The sequence below is a fragment of the Pteropus vampyrus genome, unplaced genomic scaffold, assembly GCF_000151845.1.
Source record: "Pteropus vampyrus isolate Shadow unplaced genomic scaffold, Pvam_2.0 Scaffold215, whole genome shotgun sequence".
Lineage (NCBI taxonomy): Eukaryota > Metazoa > Chordata > Mammalia > Chiroptera > Pteropodidae > Pteropus > Pteropus vampyrus.
In genome coordinates this window covers 188,470-203,487 of record NW_011888996.1, presented here as the reverse complement: position 1 = coordinate 203,487, position 15,018 = coordinate 188,470, and the positions used below count along the sequence as shown (strand labels likewise).

The following is a 15,018-nucleotide window of genomic DNA, read 5'->3' as shown; positions in this document are numbered from 1 at the left end:
AGATCACTGTGCTGAGTCTCCCTCAGGGCGAATCCAGTGTGTGAACCTGGCTGGGTCAAGGCCATAGTCAGGTTGCCCCCGCCCCACTGACTTATGCAACACCTTGTAAGTATCCTGTTCCATCCCAATCTAAGCATCTCCTGCTCAAAGATCACCCACATCATGGAAGGCAGTTGTGAAGACCAGGCTGCAAAAGACCTGCTCCAAGTCCCACCCACCCACCCACTGCTACCTGTTGTGTGGTCCAAACTTGAGCTGCTCATTTCACTTCTCAGAACCTCACTGTCAAATCGGACTGATACTAATACACCTACAGACTAAAGTCCTTTCTCCAGCCAGGCCATGTATCAATAAACAAACATTACCTCTCAGGCATATGCAGAGAGCTAATAAGTAATTTTGAGAGTTCCAGGCCCACAGTAGGCATTCCATAAGCATTTGTTTTGTTTTGTTTTATTTTGTTTTATGGAGTAAAAGTGTCTGACAGCACAGCAGGTGCATCACTCTATGTTCACCAAGCATGAGTACATTCCTGTCTTTAACCGGCACCTGCGCATTAGTAACTCCTAAATCTCTACCTTCCTCATGCATGTCTGACTGCCTGACCCACATCTCAAAGCATCCATGGTCAGACTCTGCATCTCCCACCCCTCACCTATAATCTTCATCTGCCAGAGTAACACTGCTCAATCCAAACACCTAACAGGCATCTCTCCTTTACCCCTAAATCGGTCTCCGAATGCTGTCGGTTCTTTTTCCTTAATATTTCTTGACTCCCTCTCCACCTCTTTATGTCTACCTTGTCTTCACATGTCTAAAGCCACATCATTTCTCACCTGAACTATTGCAACAGCCCTCCTAGTCTCTTTCTTGCCCAGTTTATGTGACAAGGCTGATATGTCTAAGACGGATCAAATCACGTGGCAGGACTGCACAGGGCCTTCGAGCCAAAGACCAACCTCCTCGGTGTGGCTGCAGGGCCCATGTGACCAACCCCACCCACCTTTTCCTGCTACCTACCATACTCTCATCCTCTCCTATACCAGAGCCCTGCAGGGCTCCCTGCAGTTCCCCAACTACCTCCACGCCACCTTCTCTCACTTCTCCCTGTCTTCGCATGAGCTATTCCCTTTGCTGGGAACATTCTTTTACCCATTTCTCATATCATTAACCCTTATTCAGCCTTCAAAACTCAGCTCCTTCAAAAGGCCTTCTTTAAACTTCTCTCCAGGCTCCCATAGCACCCTCTCCTATGTCTCTCACATTTGCAAATTATACCATAAATGACTATTGCTTATTCATCCACCCCACATGCCACACACCCCTATGCCCTGCCCCAGACTGTGAACTCCGTCTCTCTTTAGCTCTAGCACCTGGCGCAGTACCTGTCGATAGTCACTGTCTTAAACATTTGTTGAAGCGTTGAATGCCAAGGACAGAGCAGCATTTTATTAAGAGAAATATCTGGTTGATTTTTTTGATAATAATAATTTTCTATTTTTCAGTTATAGTTGGCATATAATACTATATTAGTTTCAGGTGTACAACATAGTGATTAGACATCTATATAACTCACAAAGTGATCACCCCAATAAATCTAGTGCCCCTCTAAGACCATACATAGTTATTACAATATTATTGGCTATGTTCCTTATGCTATACTTTCTATCTCCATGACTATTTGTAACTACCAATTTGTACTTCTTAATCTCTTCCCCCTTTTTCACTGACCCTCAAAATGTTCTCTGTAGATATGAGTTTGCTTTTATTTGTTTATTTTGTTCTTTACATTCCACATATATATGCAATCGTATGGCATTTGTCTTCCTCTATCTGACTTACTTCACTCAGCACACTACCCTCTAGGTCCATCATGCAATATCTTTTCCTATTCTCTTTTAGTCTGTAAGTCTTTTAATCTGAGGTGAGTCTCTTGTAGGCAGCATATGTAGGGGTCTTGTTTTCTTATCCATTCAGCTACCCTATCTTTTGGTTGGAGCACCTAATTCTTTTCAATTTGAAGTACTTGTTAATAGATATGTAGTTATTGCCATTCTTTATTCATATTTTCACCAGATTTTTTTTGCTTCTTCTTAAAGAAGTCCCTCCAACATTTCCTGTAATGCTGGCTTGGTGATTGTAAACTCCTTTAGCCTTTTCTTATCTGGGAAGCTCTTTATCTGCCTTCTGACTCTAAAAGATAGCTTTGATAGATAAAGTAATCTTGGTTGTAGATCCTGGGTTTTCATCATTTTGAATATTTTGTGCCAAGACCTTCTGGCCTGCAAAGTGTTTTTTGAGAAATCAGCTGCCAGTCTTATTCCATACAAACTGGCTGTCTTGGCTCCTGCTGCGAACTTTTATAAAACCTCTCAAAGGCTCACAAAACCCAAAGAAGCAGCATCTGGCCTCTTGCTGTACCTCTTACTGAGCAGCCCCAAACCCTGCACTGGTGGCAGCCAGCCTTGGTTTCTGTCTTGAACCCTTGAGGCACCTATAAGTCCAGCACGGGTAGTAGCCATATATGGATTGCTTGGTGACTCTTACCAGATGGCCCCTTGTAGGTAATTAACTGCTTTTCTCTTACTGCTTTTAAGATTCTCTCTTTGTATTTAATCTTTGGCACTTTAATTATGATGTGTCTTGGTGTGGGCCTCTTTGGGTTCATCTTTTTTGGACCCTTTGAGCTTCCTGGGGTTGTATGTCTATTTCCTTCATCAGGTGAGGGAAGTTTTCCATCATTTTTTCTTCAAATAGGTTTTCAACTTTTTGCTCTTCTTCTCCTTCTAGTACTCCTATGAGGTGAATGTTGTTATGTTTGATGTTATCTGATAGGTTCCTTATATTATCTTCACTATTTTGGATTTTTTTTCTTATTGCCATTCTGATTGGGTGTCTGTCTTCCACTACCCCATCTTCTATATTGGTGATTTGATCCTCCACTTCCTCCACATTGTGGATTCCCTCTAATATATTCTTCATCTCAAAATTATATTCTTCATTTCTAACTGGTTCCCTTTTATTATTTCCATCTCTGTTTTTATGTTCTTTACCTCTTTGTTAAAGTTCTCACTGAATTCGTCTACTCTTCCCCTAAGTTCCTTGAGCATCCTTATAACCAGTGTTTTAAACTCTGCATCTGGTCTATTGCTTATCTCCATTTTGGTGAATTCTTTTTCTGAAGCTTTGTTCTGTTCTTTCAAGTGGGACATGTTTCTTTGTCTCCTGTTTTGACTGCCTCCCTGTATCTGTTTCTACGTATTAGGTAGGGCTCTGAAATCTCCTAGTCTTAGTAGAGTGACTTCATGTAGTAGATGTGCTATGGGGACTTTTGACATAGATCTGAGAGGGGTCCAGCTGCAGGCCAAGTTCAGCTGCAGCCTGTGCACCTCTGGGGCCACCTGGTAAGAGTCACCAAGCAATCCACATATGGCTACTACCTGTGCTGGACTTATAGGTGCCTCAAGGGGTCAAGACAGAAACCAAGGCCAGCTGCCACCAGTGCAGGGTTTGGGGCTGCTCAGTAAGAGATACAGCAAGAGGCCAGATGCTGCTTCTTTGGGTTTTGTGAGCCTTTGAGAGGTTTTATAAAAGTTCACAGCAGGAGCCAAGACAGCCTGTTCGTATGGAATAAACTCACTGGAAGTGGCTTGGGTGGGCCCACAATTTGGGAGAGACAGAATCTTTTGGGCAGAGAGATCTGTGTTATCCAGGTTGATGGTACCTGTGTCTGCAGTCTGGGAGGTGGGAGGGCTCAACAAAGAAACAGTGGCTTCTGCCTGTACCTCTGTCTGAAAACAAATCACCCCTTCAGCCCTCAACCTGAAGCCTGACAGCTCAGTGCCTCCCCACATGTCCTTGGAGCCCCTTGAGCAGCTTCCCCAGTCCTAGAACTCAGACAAGTAAGGCTGGGCATGGGCCCTTTAAGAGGCAGGTCTCCATTTCCACAGACCTCCATCTCACTCAGCCACAATCTCCACTGGTTTTCACAGCCAGAGGTTGTGGGGACTTCTCTTCCCAGCACTGGAACCCTGGGCTAAGGAGCCCAGTGTGCGGTAGGGACCCCTTGCTCCTCAGATGAGGGAGGTGGCTCTGCAGTCAGGATAGCCCTCCCAATTCTCAATCGCCACACGGGGTTGTGGAACCAGGCTGTTTCATGTCTCTGTTTTGAGGTGACCTGTTATTTGAGGTGACCTAGTTGTAAGGCTTCTGTTTAGCCAGACCTCTGGGGACTCCGTATGCTGGTTGCTCTGTAGTTTTGTTATAATTTCGGTGTGGTCACTAGAGGAGGCGTGCACTGCCTGTACCTGCTACACCATCTTGAATCTCCTCTCATATGGTTGATTCTTTCTTTTTATGATTTGTTTATTTTCTTGTTTTTAGCATTCTGCATTGGAAGAGATTTCTATGTATGAAAAAAAATGACTTTGTTTATTAAATCACACAAAAATCCAGCAGAAATTATGAAAACTCTAAAGGACAACATAATCACTTCAGAAAAGCAAGACAAAAACACAGACAAGGTATGAGCTAAAACAATAACATTAAAATATGTGTATTCCAAGGCCAAAAACCAATGTAAAGTTAATGAAGAAACCCAATTATGATCTGTGATATTCATGTACGGTCTCTATAAATACATTTAAATACTTTTTAGTTTTCTTCCAGCTTTATTGAGCTATAATTGACATATAATTGATTGATTCTTATATAAGGAAAAATACCATATTATACAATGAAGAGTGAGCAACACTCTTAATGTTTTATTGGAACATATCAAAGTGCTCTGCATGGGGCCGTTTATTCCAAGGTTTAATATAAAATCCAGCACATCAAAGGTCTTTTGCTAGGGCACTGGGCTAATGTAGTCCTCCATAGAACTTTCTGGCAATTAGCATAAAGACAGGAATTACTGTTGAAACTAGCACACCCATGGGGATCCAAGATTTTGACAAGATCTAAATTGCTATCAGTTCAAGATTAAATTTCCTGAGTAGGGCTGACAGTGCACACATCCTGTGTGGTTGATTAAAGAATATTCAAGTTTTTGTATAACCTTCTCTGGGAAAGCTGAGAAGCCTATTAAAGAAACAGGACCTGCCCCATCTCCACCCAGAGGTGGTTCATAACGTCCTCTACGTAATGCTATATGTTTACCAGTTATGCTATGTATTTACTTTCTCCAAATCCACCATGCACCTTCTCACATCTCTGCTGTTTTCTCCACCTGGAATGCCTGCCCCCTCTAACTTCTACCTAACAATATAGGCCAAGGCCAAGTCATTGTGATAGAGATAATAGCCCCCCTATTATCCCTTTTTCTACATTAAACTTTTGGCTGGGCATTTGGCCACTTGCTGATAGACTACATTTCCAAGCCTCTTATAACTAGATGTGGCCAAAGACCAAGTTCTGGCCAATAGTATATGTGAGCTATTTTGGGGTCTGTGACTTAAAGCATCTCTTATAAAGCATCTCCACCCTCTTTGCTCTTCCCACAAGCTGGAACACCAATGTGGCAATGATCAAGCTTTAGCCATACAGATGAAGACAACACCACATAGAACAGTGGAGCAAAGCAATAGGATAGAGCAGAACTGGGTCCCTGAATGACCCTGTGGAGCTTAGCTGTCTTACTGGCCTATACTGCCCCCTACATCTGCACTATTACAGGAGAGAGAAGTAAAATTACATCTTAAGAGTGCCCTTATAGAAATCACTATATTTGGGGATTTCTGCACTGTAACTTTTTAATTATCTACAATTCCTGATAGAGATGCTTCCCTGAGAGCTGTATGAAGTCCTGTCATGACTTTGGTGACAATGCTTACACAGTATCCATATGTCATTCCAGCAACCTCTGTGCTAGTTATATCTTGCTAATGGACTATAAGATTCTTGAGACAAAGTTCACACTGTTTCATCTATGACGTCCTCCAGAGTGATTATTAGCACAGTATCTTGTATATGAAAGTCATATTTGTTGAAGAAGTATGTGAATACACAGTGTTTCCCACTCGAATACTGTTTTTAGAAGGGAAATTAAGAGCAGCGGCAAAGTCGATATGCAATGCATTTAAACAGACCAGAAAGAATGCAGCTGACAAATAAGAGGACTCGTGTGCTCAACTGGGAATAGTAATTCTCCAAAGATAAATGTATATGGTAGCAAAGCCTGAAGAGACCTCTTTGAAAAACACAGTTGGTCACTGAAGCCCTGGAGCAGCCCTTCCTTCCTCCCAGTGACCCTATATCCCTCAGAAGACCCAGATGGAAATGGCCACATGCTCTCAGGACCTGGACAATCACTTCTGCAGTCTCGATCACCTCCCCCTGGGGAATTATCCATAGAGCCAGGCCTGCAAATACAGTTTCTCAGAGGGAGAGAGGTACTGACATTGTTCTCCCAGGTCATGGAAGTATAGGAAGGGGATAGTATTTCCCAGACCATCAGGAAAACACTCAGTTATAAGGATGCGAGGTCTGGGGCCAGAATGCTTGATTTGAATCTCAGCTCTGCTGCTTACCAGCTCTACAACCTTGGACAAGTAACTTAACCTCTCTGCACCTTCATTTCCTCACCTGTAAAACAGAGGTGATAATAATACTTACACATGAGGTTGTTACAGGATTAAGTGAATTTATACATTAAGGCACCTAAAACAGTGCCTGGCATGCAGTCTATGGCAGTTGCTGTCATCGACATCATCCTTATCCTCCTTGTCATCACCTATAGAGAGAGCTCACACCGCAGAACCTTTGCACAATAGGAAGAGTAAATAAAATACCCATTTTCCAGATTAAAAATACTGGGGCATCAAGGGATTACATGACTTGCCAGAGGTGACCAGAAACAGAGGCAGATGGCCACTCCTATATCCCAGCTTTAACTCATGTGCTAATGAGGAAGCTCTGCAGCTTCACCTGGAACCCTTCTCCAGCTCTCCAAAGACTCTTGTGGGGCTAAGAACTGAGGAGAGAGGCTAGAATCTCCTCCTCCCTTTTGAGTGGTTTCTCAGGAGTCAATGTCAGGAGCCAGACCTCTCTGGGAATGCCTGTTTGCTGGCCATCCCCCAGCAGGCTGCTGAATCCACCTGGGCGCCAAGGAGCTGAGAATTCTCTGCCAGATTCAGTCCAGGCCAAAGGGATAGGGGTGGGGAGGCACTAGGAAGATGTTTGGGTGTTTGCTGATAAAATAGACGAAGATATGTGAGAGGACCAGAAAGGCACAGATGACATTGTGAGCAAGTATTTATAAAAGATGAGGAAGTATAAATGAGAAAATAGAAAGTGTGCTTGCCCAGCGTCAGAGCACAGGTGCTTCCTGTGATGTCCTGGCCCTTTAACCGAAGTGATCCGAATAAAGCCAGGGTGGGTGTGTGTATGGGTGTCAGGGGAGGGGCAGACATGAGTGGTGGACAGAAAGAGAGACAGAAGACTTAAGCAGACACAAACAAAGAAAAGAGGATGGAGGGATGGAGACAGAGGAAGGGAAGAAAGATAAAGAGACTGAAAGAAGAGAGACAAAGTCACACAGCACCACAGAAGCTATGACTGTCCACCATGTCAGATTCACAAAGTGCCCCCTCAAAAAAAAATGAACAGAACAGTGACTTCTCCCCCAGGGGGCTCACTTTCAGAAAAGTGTTGGAGCGCTCCAGTCTCTGGGCACCAACAAGCATCCCCAGCCCTCATTCCAGGCGTATCTCCCCCTTCTTTTTTCTCCCTGATTTGATAGGGCCCCTCCCTCTTCCCTGAGCTCTGTTTCTCCATAAAGTTGAAGATGTTGCCATGGCCCCTCTCGGATGTTTCAGAGAGTCAGGCAGTTGGGACTGTCTGGTCCAGTGCATCCAAGGACAGCCTCCAAGAAGGGATCACATACATTCCCACCCCCAGGCTGCAGTGTCACATGAAAACTGAGGTCCAGAAACACTCAGGCCCAAGGCCAAGGTCACTCAGCATGCCCACCAGTTGTGGAGAGGCCCAGAGGATGTCCCCCGGGACATCCACTTCCTCCCTAGGTTAAGCAGACACAGCTCCAGTTGAGTCCCACCTCTGTCCCTGGAGAAGGCCTGCTGTGAGTGCCCACAGCCATAGCTCTCTGGGCTGCTATTTTAAGGCTGTAGGCCTCCCAGGTTCCCTGGAGCTTGGCAGCTCCACACATCACCCTGAGAACTTCCTTCCAGGTCAGGAAGGGCTCTAGGCTGGGTTCCTTCACCACCCTTGTCTTGATTCCTGGAGAAACTTGAGCCACACACTTGTCAGTGGGACCAGAACCCTCCTCATATTTGCTTTCAGGTAGAGATTTCAGATTCCAGTCCCTCTGCCCAAGTGCCTGACCCATTAGCAGGGTCAGCAGGATGGGCCTGGGAATTCTTCACCCCAATAGCTCCAACCCACAACCCAGACTCCGAGAGACTTGCCATAGCCTCAACAAGGTGAATCCACCCACAACCCATCCCAAGTTTTATTGTATCTGTATTCCAAACAGGTTTACCACACGGCAGGTACATAATAAGGCTTCCTGGACGGATGGATGGATGGATGGATGGATGGATGGAAGGAAGAATGGCTTTCAACTTCTGATCCTGGGAGTCTGTAGACCATTTTGTTAAAAACCTTCTTTCCAACGTCAGCGAATTTCAGCTTCTTCCTCCTTTCTGCTGCAGGCATAGGGGCCCATAGGAACCCCTTCTTGACCTCCCACTTGGGAGAGATTAGAGGACTTCAGACTCTGAGCTTCCTGGGTCATCTCCCAAACCTGGTGTGTTTGTTTTCTGTGGCTGCCATAACAAGTTTCCAGAAGCTGGGGCACTTTAAACAGCAGAAATTCACTCTCCCACAGTTCTGAAGGCCAGAAGTCTGCAATCAGTATCACTGGTTTGAAATCAAGGAATTGGGAGGGATGCACTCTCTCCACAAGCTCTAGGGAAGAGATGAATCCATTCTTGCCTCTTCCAGCTTCTGGTGGCTCCAGCATTCTTTGGCTTGTGGCCACATCACTCCAATCTCTGCCTCTGTGGTCACGTCACCTTCTCCTCTTCTGTGTGGGTTATATCTCCTCTACCTCTCTCTTATAAGATACATGTGCTCGCATTTAGCGCCCATCTAGATAATCCAGGATAATCTTCCCATTTGAAATTCTTAACCATATGAAATTCTTAGATTTAACTTAATCACATCTGGACTGTGGCAAAGTCCTTTTTTGCCATAGGAAGTGACATTCACAGGTTCTAGGGATTAAGACCTAGATATACTTCATGCCTTCCCCTCTGACATCATGCTCCAGTTCCTGCTTGCATTTACTTTTGACAACTTGGTTGGAATGTATCTGGCTCAGAATTATGACATACCAAACCTGGCTAAAAACATTGAGAAATTTAAAAGGACTTGGATGCCAAGAAGTAACCCCTTAGTTCATGAGGCCAACTGCAGCAGGATACACTAATTCTACTCTTCTCAAGGGCATCCTTTACCATCTGAACGAAAAGCTTTCGTCTCACTTTCCAGTCTCTGCTAGATCCTGCATTGCCTTACAGCACAAATGGGGCCACAGGTTAAGAACTATCCTTAGTTTTCTAACGTTCTCACCTCTTCCCTTCCTCTTTCCTGCTGCTTGGGAGGCCCTAAGGCTAGAATTATGGTGCTAGATTATAAACATAACCTTTAATTAGCAGTCTCTCCCTTATTCTTTGGAATTTCTACTGCCTTTTTTAAAAAGAAAAATCAATGAATTTTATATAGTCGATCAGATATAAATAATGCTGATTTCATAGTTTGGCAATTATAATGGGTGTTTAAACATTTGGTATTAAATTATATTGTTTCAAAGTAATTAAAGCTAAAATCTAGAAGCCAGTTTCTAGTGAATTATCCATTTATTTTATACTGTTGTCAATATAACTGACATATATAACTTCATAGTTGCTAATTTAACCAATAAATTAATTTGCTACTCGTTAACTGAGAAACTATATTCTGAGAACCCCAAAATGAACTGAGGAATTAAGAAATATGTAAAAGAATAGCCTTCATCCTCAATAGAATTCATAGTCTAGTATGCATGTTTTTCCTTGATGATTTATTTGATCTGGCTCTTTTCCCTCAAAAGAATCATACTTATTTTAAGGGATTACAGGTGCATTTGACAGGTGCATTTACATGATGGATAAATAACAAGTTGTCTTTAAAGGAAATTTTATGCCTTTTCACATTAAAAAATATATATGTTTACATTATAACTGTATAGTGATTCTCAGAAGAAAACTTTTTGGGGGCTTTTTTCCTGCAATAAAAAATTACCATTGTAATTTTTCAAATGCATAATTAGTCCATTTTTTATAATTAAACAAAAATATTTGAATACATCACTTTTCCCATAAGTCAAAATACAACAGTGATTTAGAATAAAGGGCCTCTCCCACCCCTAGCTTCTGGTTCCTCTTCCTGGAGACAGGCAGTGTCACCAGTTTATGGTATACTTTTGAGAAAGATTCTGTGGTTAAACTAACACATGTGTGCAGGGCTTTTTTCACAAATGATAAAAAGCTATCCATGGAGTTCACCCCAGCCTTTGTTTGTTTGTTTGTTTGTTTGTTTTTTATGGAGATCATTCCATATCAGTATGTAAGGAGCAAGGAACCCCTTTCCTATTTTGGCTGCATGAGAGTCTATTGAATGAATGTACCATAAGTTATTTAATGTTACTGATGAATGTTAGGTTGTTTCCTGTCTTTTGCTGCAACAGTGATAACCTTGAACTTAATGTTATTATACGTATCTATACAGGGTATAGCTATAAGCTAAAGTCTTCAAAGTGTAATTTGCACTACATATAGGGAAAGTTCCGTTTCATTGCATGTTTTGTTTTAGAGGGCTTGTTGGGCAGCTTCACTGCTAATGCCATTTCTGAAGACATTTTAGCAGAATCAGTAAACTGGAAGAATAATTTAGAGACACTTTTTTCAGACAGTGATAACACTGATACTACATATGATTATAGAATGAAGTGATTTTGCTTCTCTTTGAAAATATGGCTCTCTCATATGTGGAGAGAAGTTTTATCCCTGTCAGTTCATCTTGATGTGTGAGACAAACTAGGATCATGTTGTTGTTTGGCTGCTCCCTAACAGTGTGCTCATGGGCAAACAGCTTATTTTTCTGAAACTGTTGTATTTTCTGTAAGATCTGGACTCAATATCTACCTCATAGGGCTTCCATGAGAAATAATTGAGATAATGTCTGTGATGTGTAGCACAATACTTTGCAAATTTGCCCAATTAATAGTAGATCTTAGTAAAAAAAAAAAAAAAGATCTAGATCTATTTGAGGGGGCCTTACTTAGTCTAATAGACCTGGCCTCACAGAAATTCTGGATGCTGGAAAATCTAAATCCTCCAAGCCCTAAATTCATACCCCCATCTACCTCAGAGAATCTTTAGTAGATGGGTTAATGGAGAAGAGAGATAAAGAGATAGAGAAAAGATCACTGGGCTGAAAGTATTGGCCTTGAGTATCACTTTACCCCTTGCTAGATCTGTGTCTTGAACAAGTTGTTTAGTTTATCCAAACGTTTATTGAATGCCTTCTATGTGCCAGGCACTGTGCTAGGCATGACAGAGTTCTCTTTCTGAGAAATGAAAGAAACAGTGCATTCGATATGGTTGATATACAGGGCAGTGCCTGAATTTGTGCCTGATTTACAGTAAGCACTCAATACATTCTGTTACTGTTATTGTTAGACAGTAGGTATTTAGTAGGTGAGATTTGTTTTTAACACCCAGGCCATGTAGGCATGAAAAAACTGGGACAAAATAGGATTGTAGAAGCCAATGGAAAAAATAGTTTCTCCATATCTTATTTCATTTTTACAACCATTCTGTGAGTTAAGTGATATTTTACCAAAGGAAAAGTAAAGCTAAAAAAGTTAAGATGACAAATACACAGTTGACATTCACCATATTTACGTGTGCACCCAAATTTCTCAGCTCCCCTGCAACGAGGTGGGCCCATGTGACCAGTTCTGGCCAATGGACAAGTGAAGGTGACAAATGTCACTAGCTGGGAAAAACCACAATATGGAAACAACCCATATCCCTGAGTTATCACTGGAATAGAGCTGTCTGATCCACAGAGGACTTTGTACAAGTGAAAAAGCAAAATCAAAACACAAAATTTGTGTGTTGAGACACTGAGGTCTGGGTTTCTTGTAATCATAGCATAGCCTGTCCTTAACTGACTAAAACTCCAGGTCTCATGAGCAGGTGTTTTTCCATCATCCTTTCTCAGCCAAGCTTCTTAAAGGAGTTGCTCACCTTTGCTGTCTTTACTTCCTCACCTCTTACGCATCTTTCAGCCTCTTCAGTCAGCCTTCTAGCCCATCTGTCTACTGACTTTGCCTTGTGACCACCACATTGCCAAATCCAATCAACAGTGTAATATTTCTTTCAAAACTGAATTTCTGAGGATTTGCGACTCTGTTGAAATATTTTCCTCCTTTGTTTACTTTAATCGAAAGTAATAGAAAACCTAACATATCCAAATGGGCTAAAACAAAAATTCAACTAAGTATATTATGTTTTAAAAAGACCCAATAAGAGATGGGATTCCAAGGATGGTTGTTACAGGGGATCACCTGTGTCATCAAAGACCTCAGTTCTTCCCATTTCTCCTCCCTGCCAGCTTTAGTGTGCTGAGTTGATCCCTAGACTAGTTTTCCTTATGGTCGCAAGATAGCTGCAACTCTTTTGTGTATTACATACAGATTTGACAAAGCACAGAGGTGAAATAGAACCATTTCATACTTGACTCTGTTAAGAATGGAAAACATTTCCCATAAGCCCTTTAGAACTTTTCTTCCCATGTTTCATTGGTCAGAAGGGGTCACATGTTTGTTCCTAAGCCAATCACCGAATGGGGAATGAGATTACCAAGAGTGGCTTCCACAATCACGATCCACTCTATGGGACAGGAAGGTCCATATGCTTATGTCAAAGAGGACAGAGGGACAGATGTTAGGGAGGCAACCCAGAACCTCTGCTGCAATTTCCACGGCCCCTTCCTGGTTCTCTTGCTTCTCTGACACTCTTTGTTGATGTCCTCTCCTGGGTCCTTTTCCTCTGAAGGTACTCTAAATTTTTATTTCTCTGAGGGTTTTATGCCCACACTTCTTCTGTTCCTACTCCATACCCTCTCCCCAGCACTCTCATTGATTCCTTTGATTTTAATTTCCACATATATGTCTCAGAGTCCGAAGCTACACCTCCTGCTCTGAACTCTTTCTTGAGCTCTATACCCAAATATAAAACTGCTTGCTACATGAAGTCTCAAGGGATTCTCAAACTCAATGTGTCTGAACCGATCTAGACTTTCCCTCCCCAACTTCCTCCAAGTTGTTTTCTTCTTGAGTCTGTGGTTTGGGTTAGTAGAATCCCCGTCCACTCTCCACTACTCCTTTTATGATATCAAATTAGTCATCAAATCCTGGGACTCCAGCCTGAAAACTCAAATGCATCCATCCTCTCCCTCCTCATAGCTACTGCCTGGGTTCAGACCTCATTGTTTCTTTCCTGGTACATCAGTCTGGGAGCCCTCACTCCACCTGACACAGCCACCAGAGCAGTCACATTATGCCTGTCCATACTCACTAGCTTCTGAACATACCCGCTGGGCCATCCATGAGCAGGCCTCTGTTGCACCTTTATCTCACCCTATCTCCCCTCACTCTGCATCCCAACAATGTTGATCTTCCATATGATGTCATCTTACTTTTGTACATGCTGTACTGACTGCCTGAAACATCTAGCAAACTTTTATTTTTCCTTTAAACCCCTGCTTAGTCATCATCTCCTCCAGAAGTCTTTCCCTGATTGCTTCCTGATAAAGTTAATCAGTGTCTCCTCTGTGCAACAGCTTCCTTCAATGGTCCAATAAACATTTACGGAGTATTTACTCTATGCCAGGCACTGGGGTACAACAAGAAACAACAAACACGGTCCCTGCTCTGTAGGAGAAAGAGAAAAAGGAAACAAAACTGTAAGATATTATGAAGAATTGAAATAATGAGGGGAAGGGCCTCAGGGAAGACTTTCATGGGCACCTGAAAGATAGGTAGGAAGCTCAAAAGAGAGAGAGTAGTTCAGGCAGAGGGATCAACATGTGTCAAGTCTTTGAGGTAAGAAAGAACATGGCGCATCAAAAATTTCAAGATGTCAAGTCTAACCCTTATACAGGTTACTCTTATTAGGCCCTCTCTACCACCTCATCTCCCACCCCGCACACTGCGTTCACCTGTTGGTCTCCACCAGGAAGAGCCCCTTGCAGGCAGGCTTCCCATTGACTCACTTCCACCTCTTACTAATGCAGGATAGGGCACCCAGGAGGAGCTCGGGGGGGTTCAGGCAAACAGAAAAGCTAATGGTTCTCGTGAAGGTGTCATGTGTAAGCTGGGAGCCTCTTTGTCCAGGTAAGCTTATCCACAGGGAAGGAGTTGGGGGGTGGAAGCCCCCTTTGTACCCACTCTCATGTCCATGCCCAGACTTGCCAGCAGGGACCCGACCCCATGGGCAGCAGGAGTGATGCTGCCACCACTGCCCCTCAAGAACAAGTACTATGTTTGTACCCCCCAAAATCTATATATGGATGCTTAATCCCCAGTGTGATGGCATTTGGAGGTGAGGCCTTTAGGAGGTGATTAGGTTTAGCTAAAGTGATGAGGGTGGAGCCCTCGTGAATGGGATTAGTGTTCTTATAGAAAGTGCCCCAAGAGATGATCTTTCTCACCATGTGAGGACACAGAGAGGAGACCCTCTGCAAGCCAGGATGAGAGCAATCACCAGAACCTGACCAGGCTGGCACCCTGATCTCAACTTCCAGCCTCCAGAAATGTGAGAAATAAATTTCTGTTGTTTAAGCCACCTGGTCTGTGGTATTTTTTATGGCAGCCACCTCTTAGCATATCCTTTCAGGTTCTTCTCAGCAAAAGAATGTGCAGATCCAGCCAGAGAGGGTACAACAGAA

At 43.0% G+C, this 15,018-nt stretch overlaps 1 pseudogene; it reads left to right on the top strand.

The window, feature by feature from the left end:
• Window positions 1–9,268: 9,268 nt before the first annotated feature.
• On the top strand, window positions 9,269–9,423 carry LOC105300592 (annotated as a pseudogene).
• Window positions 9,424–15,018: the final 5,595 nt, after the last annotated feature.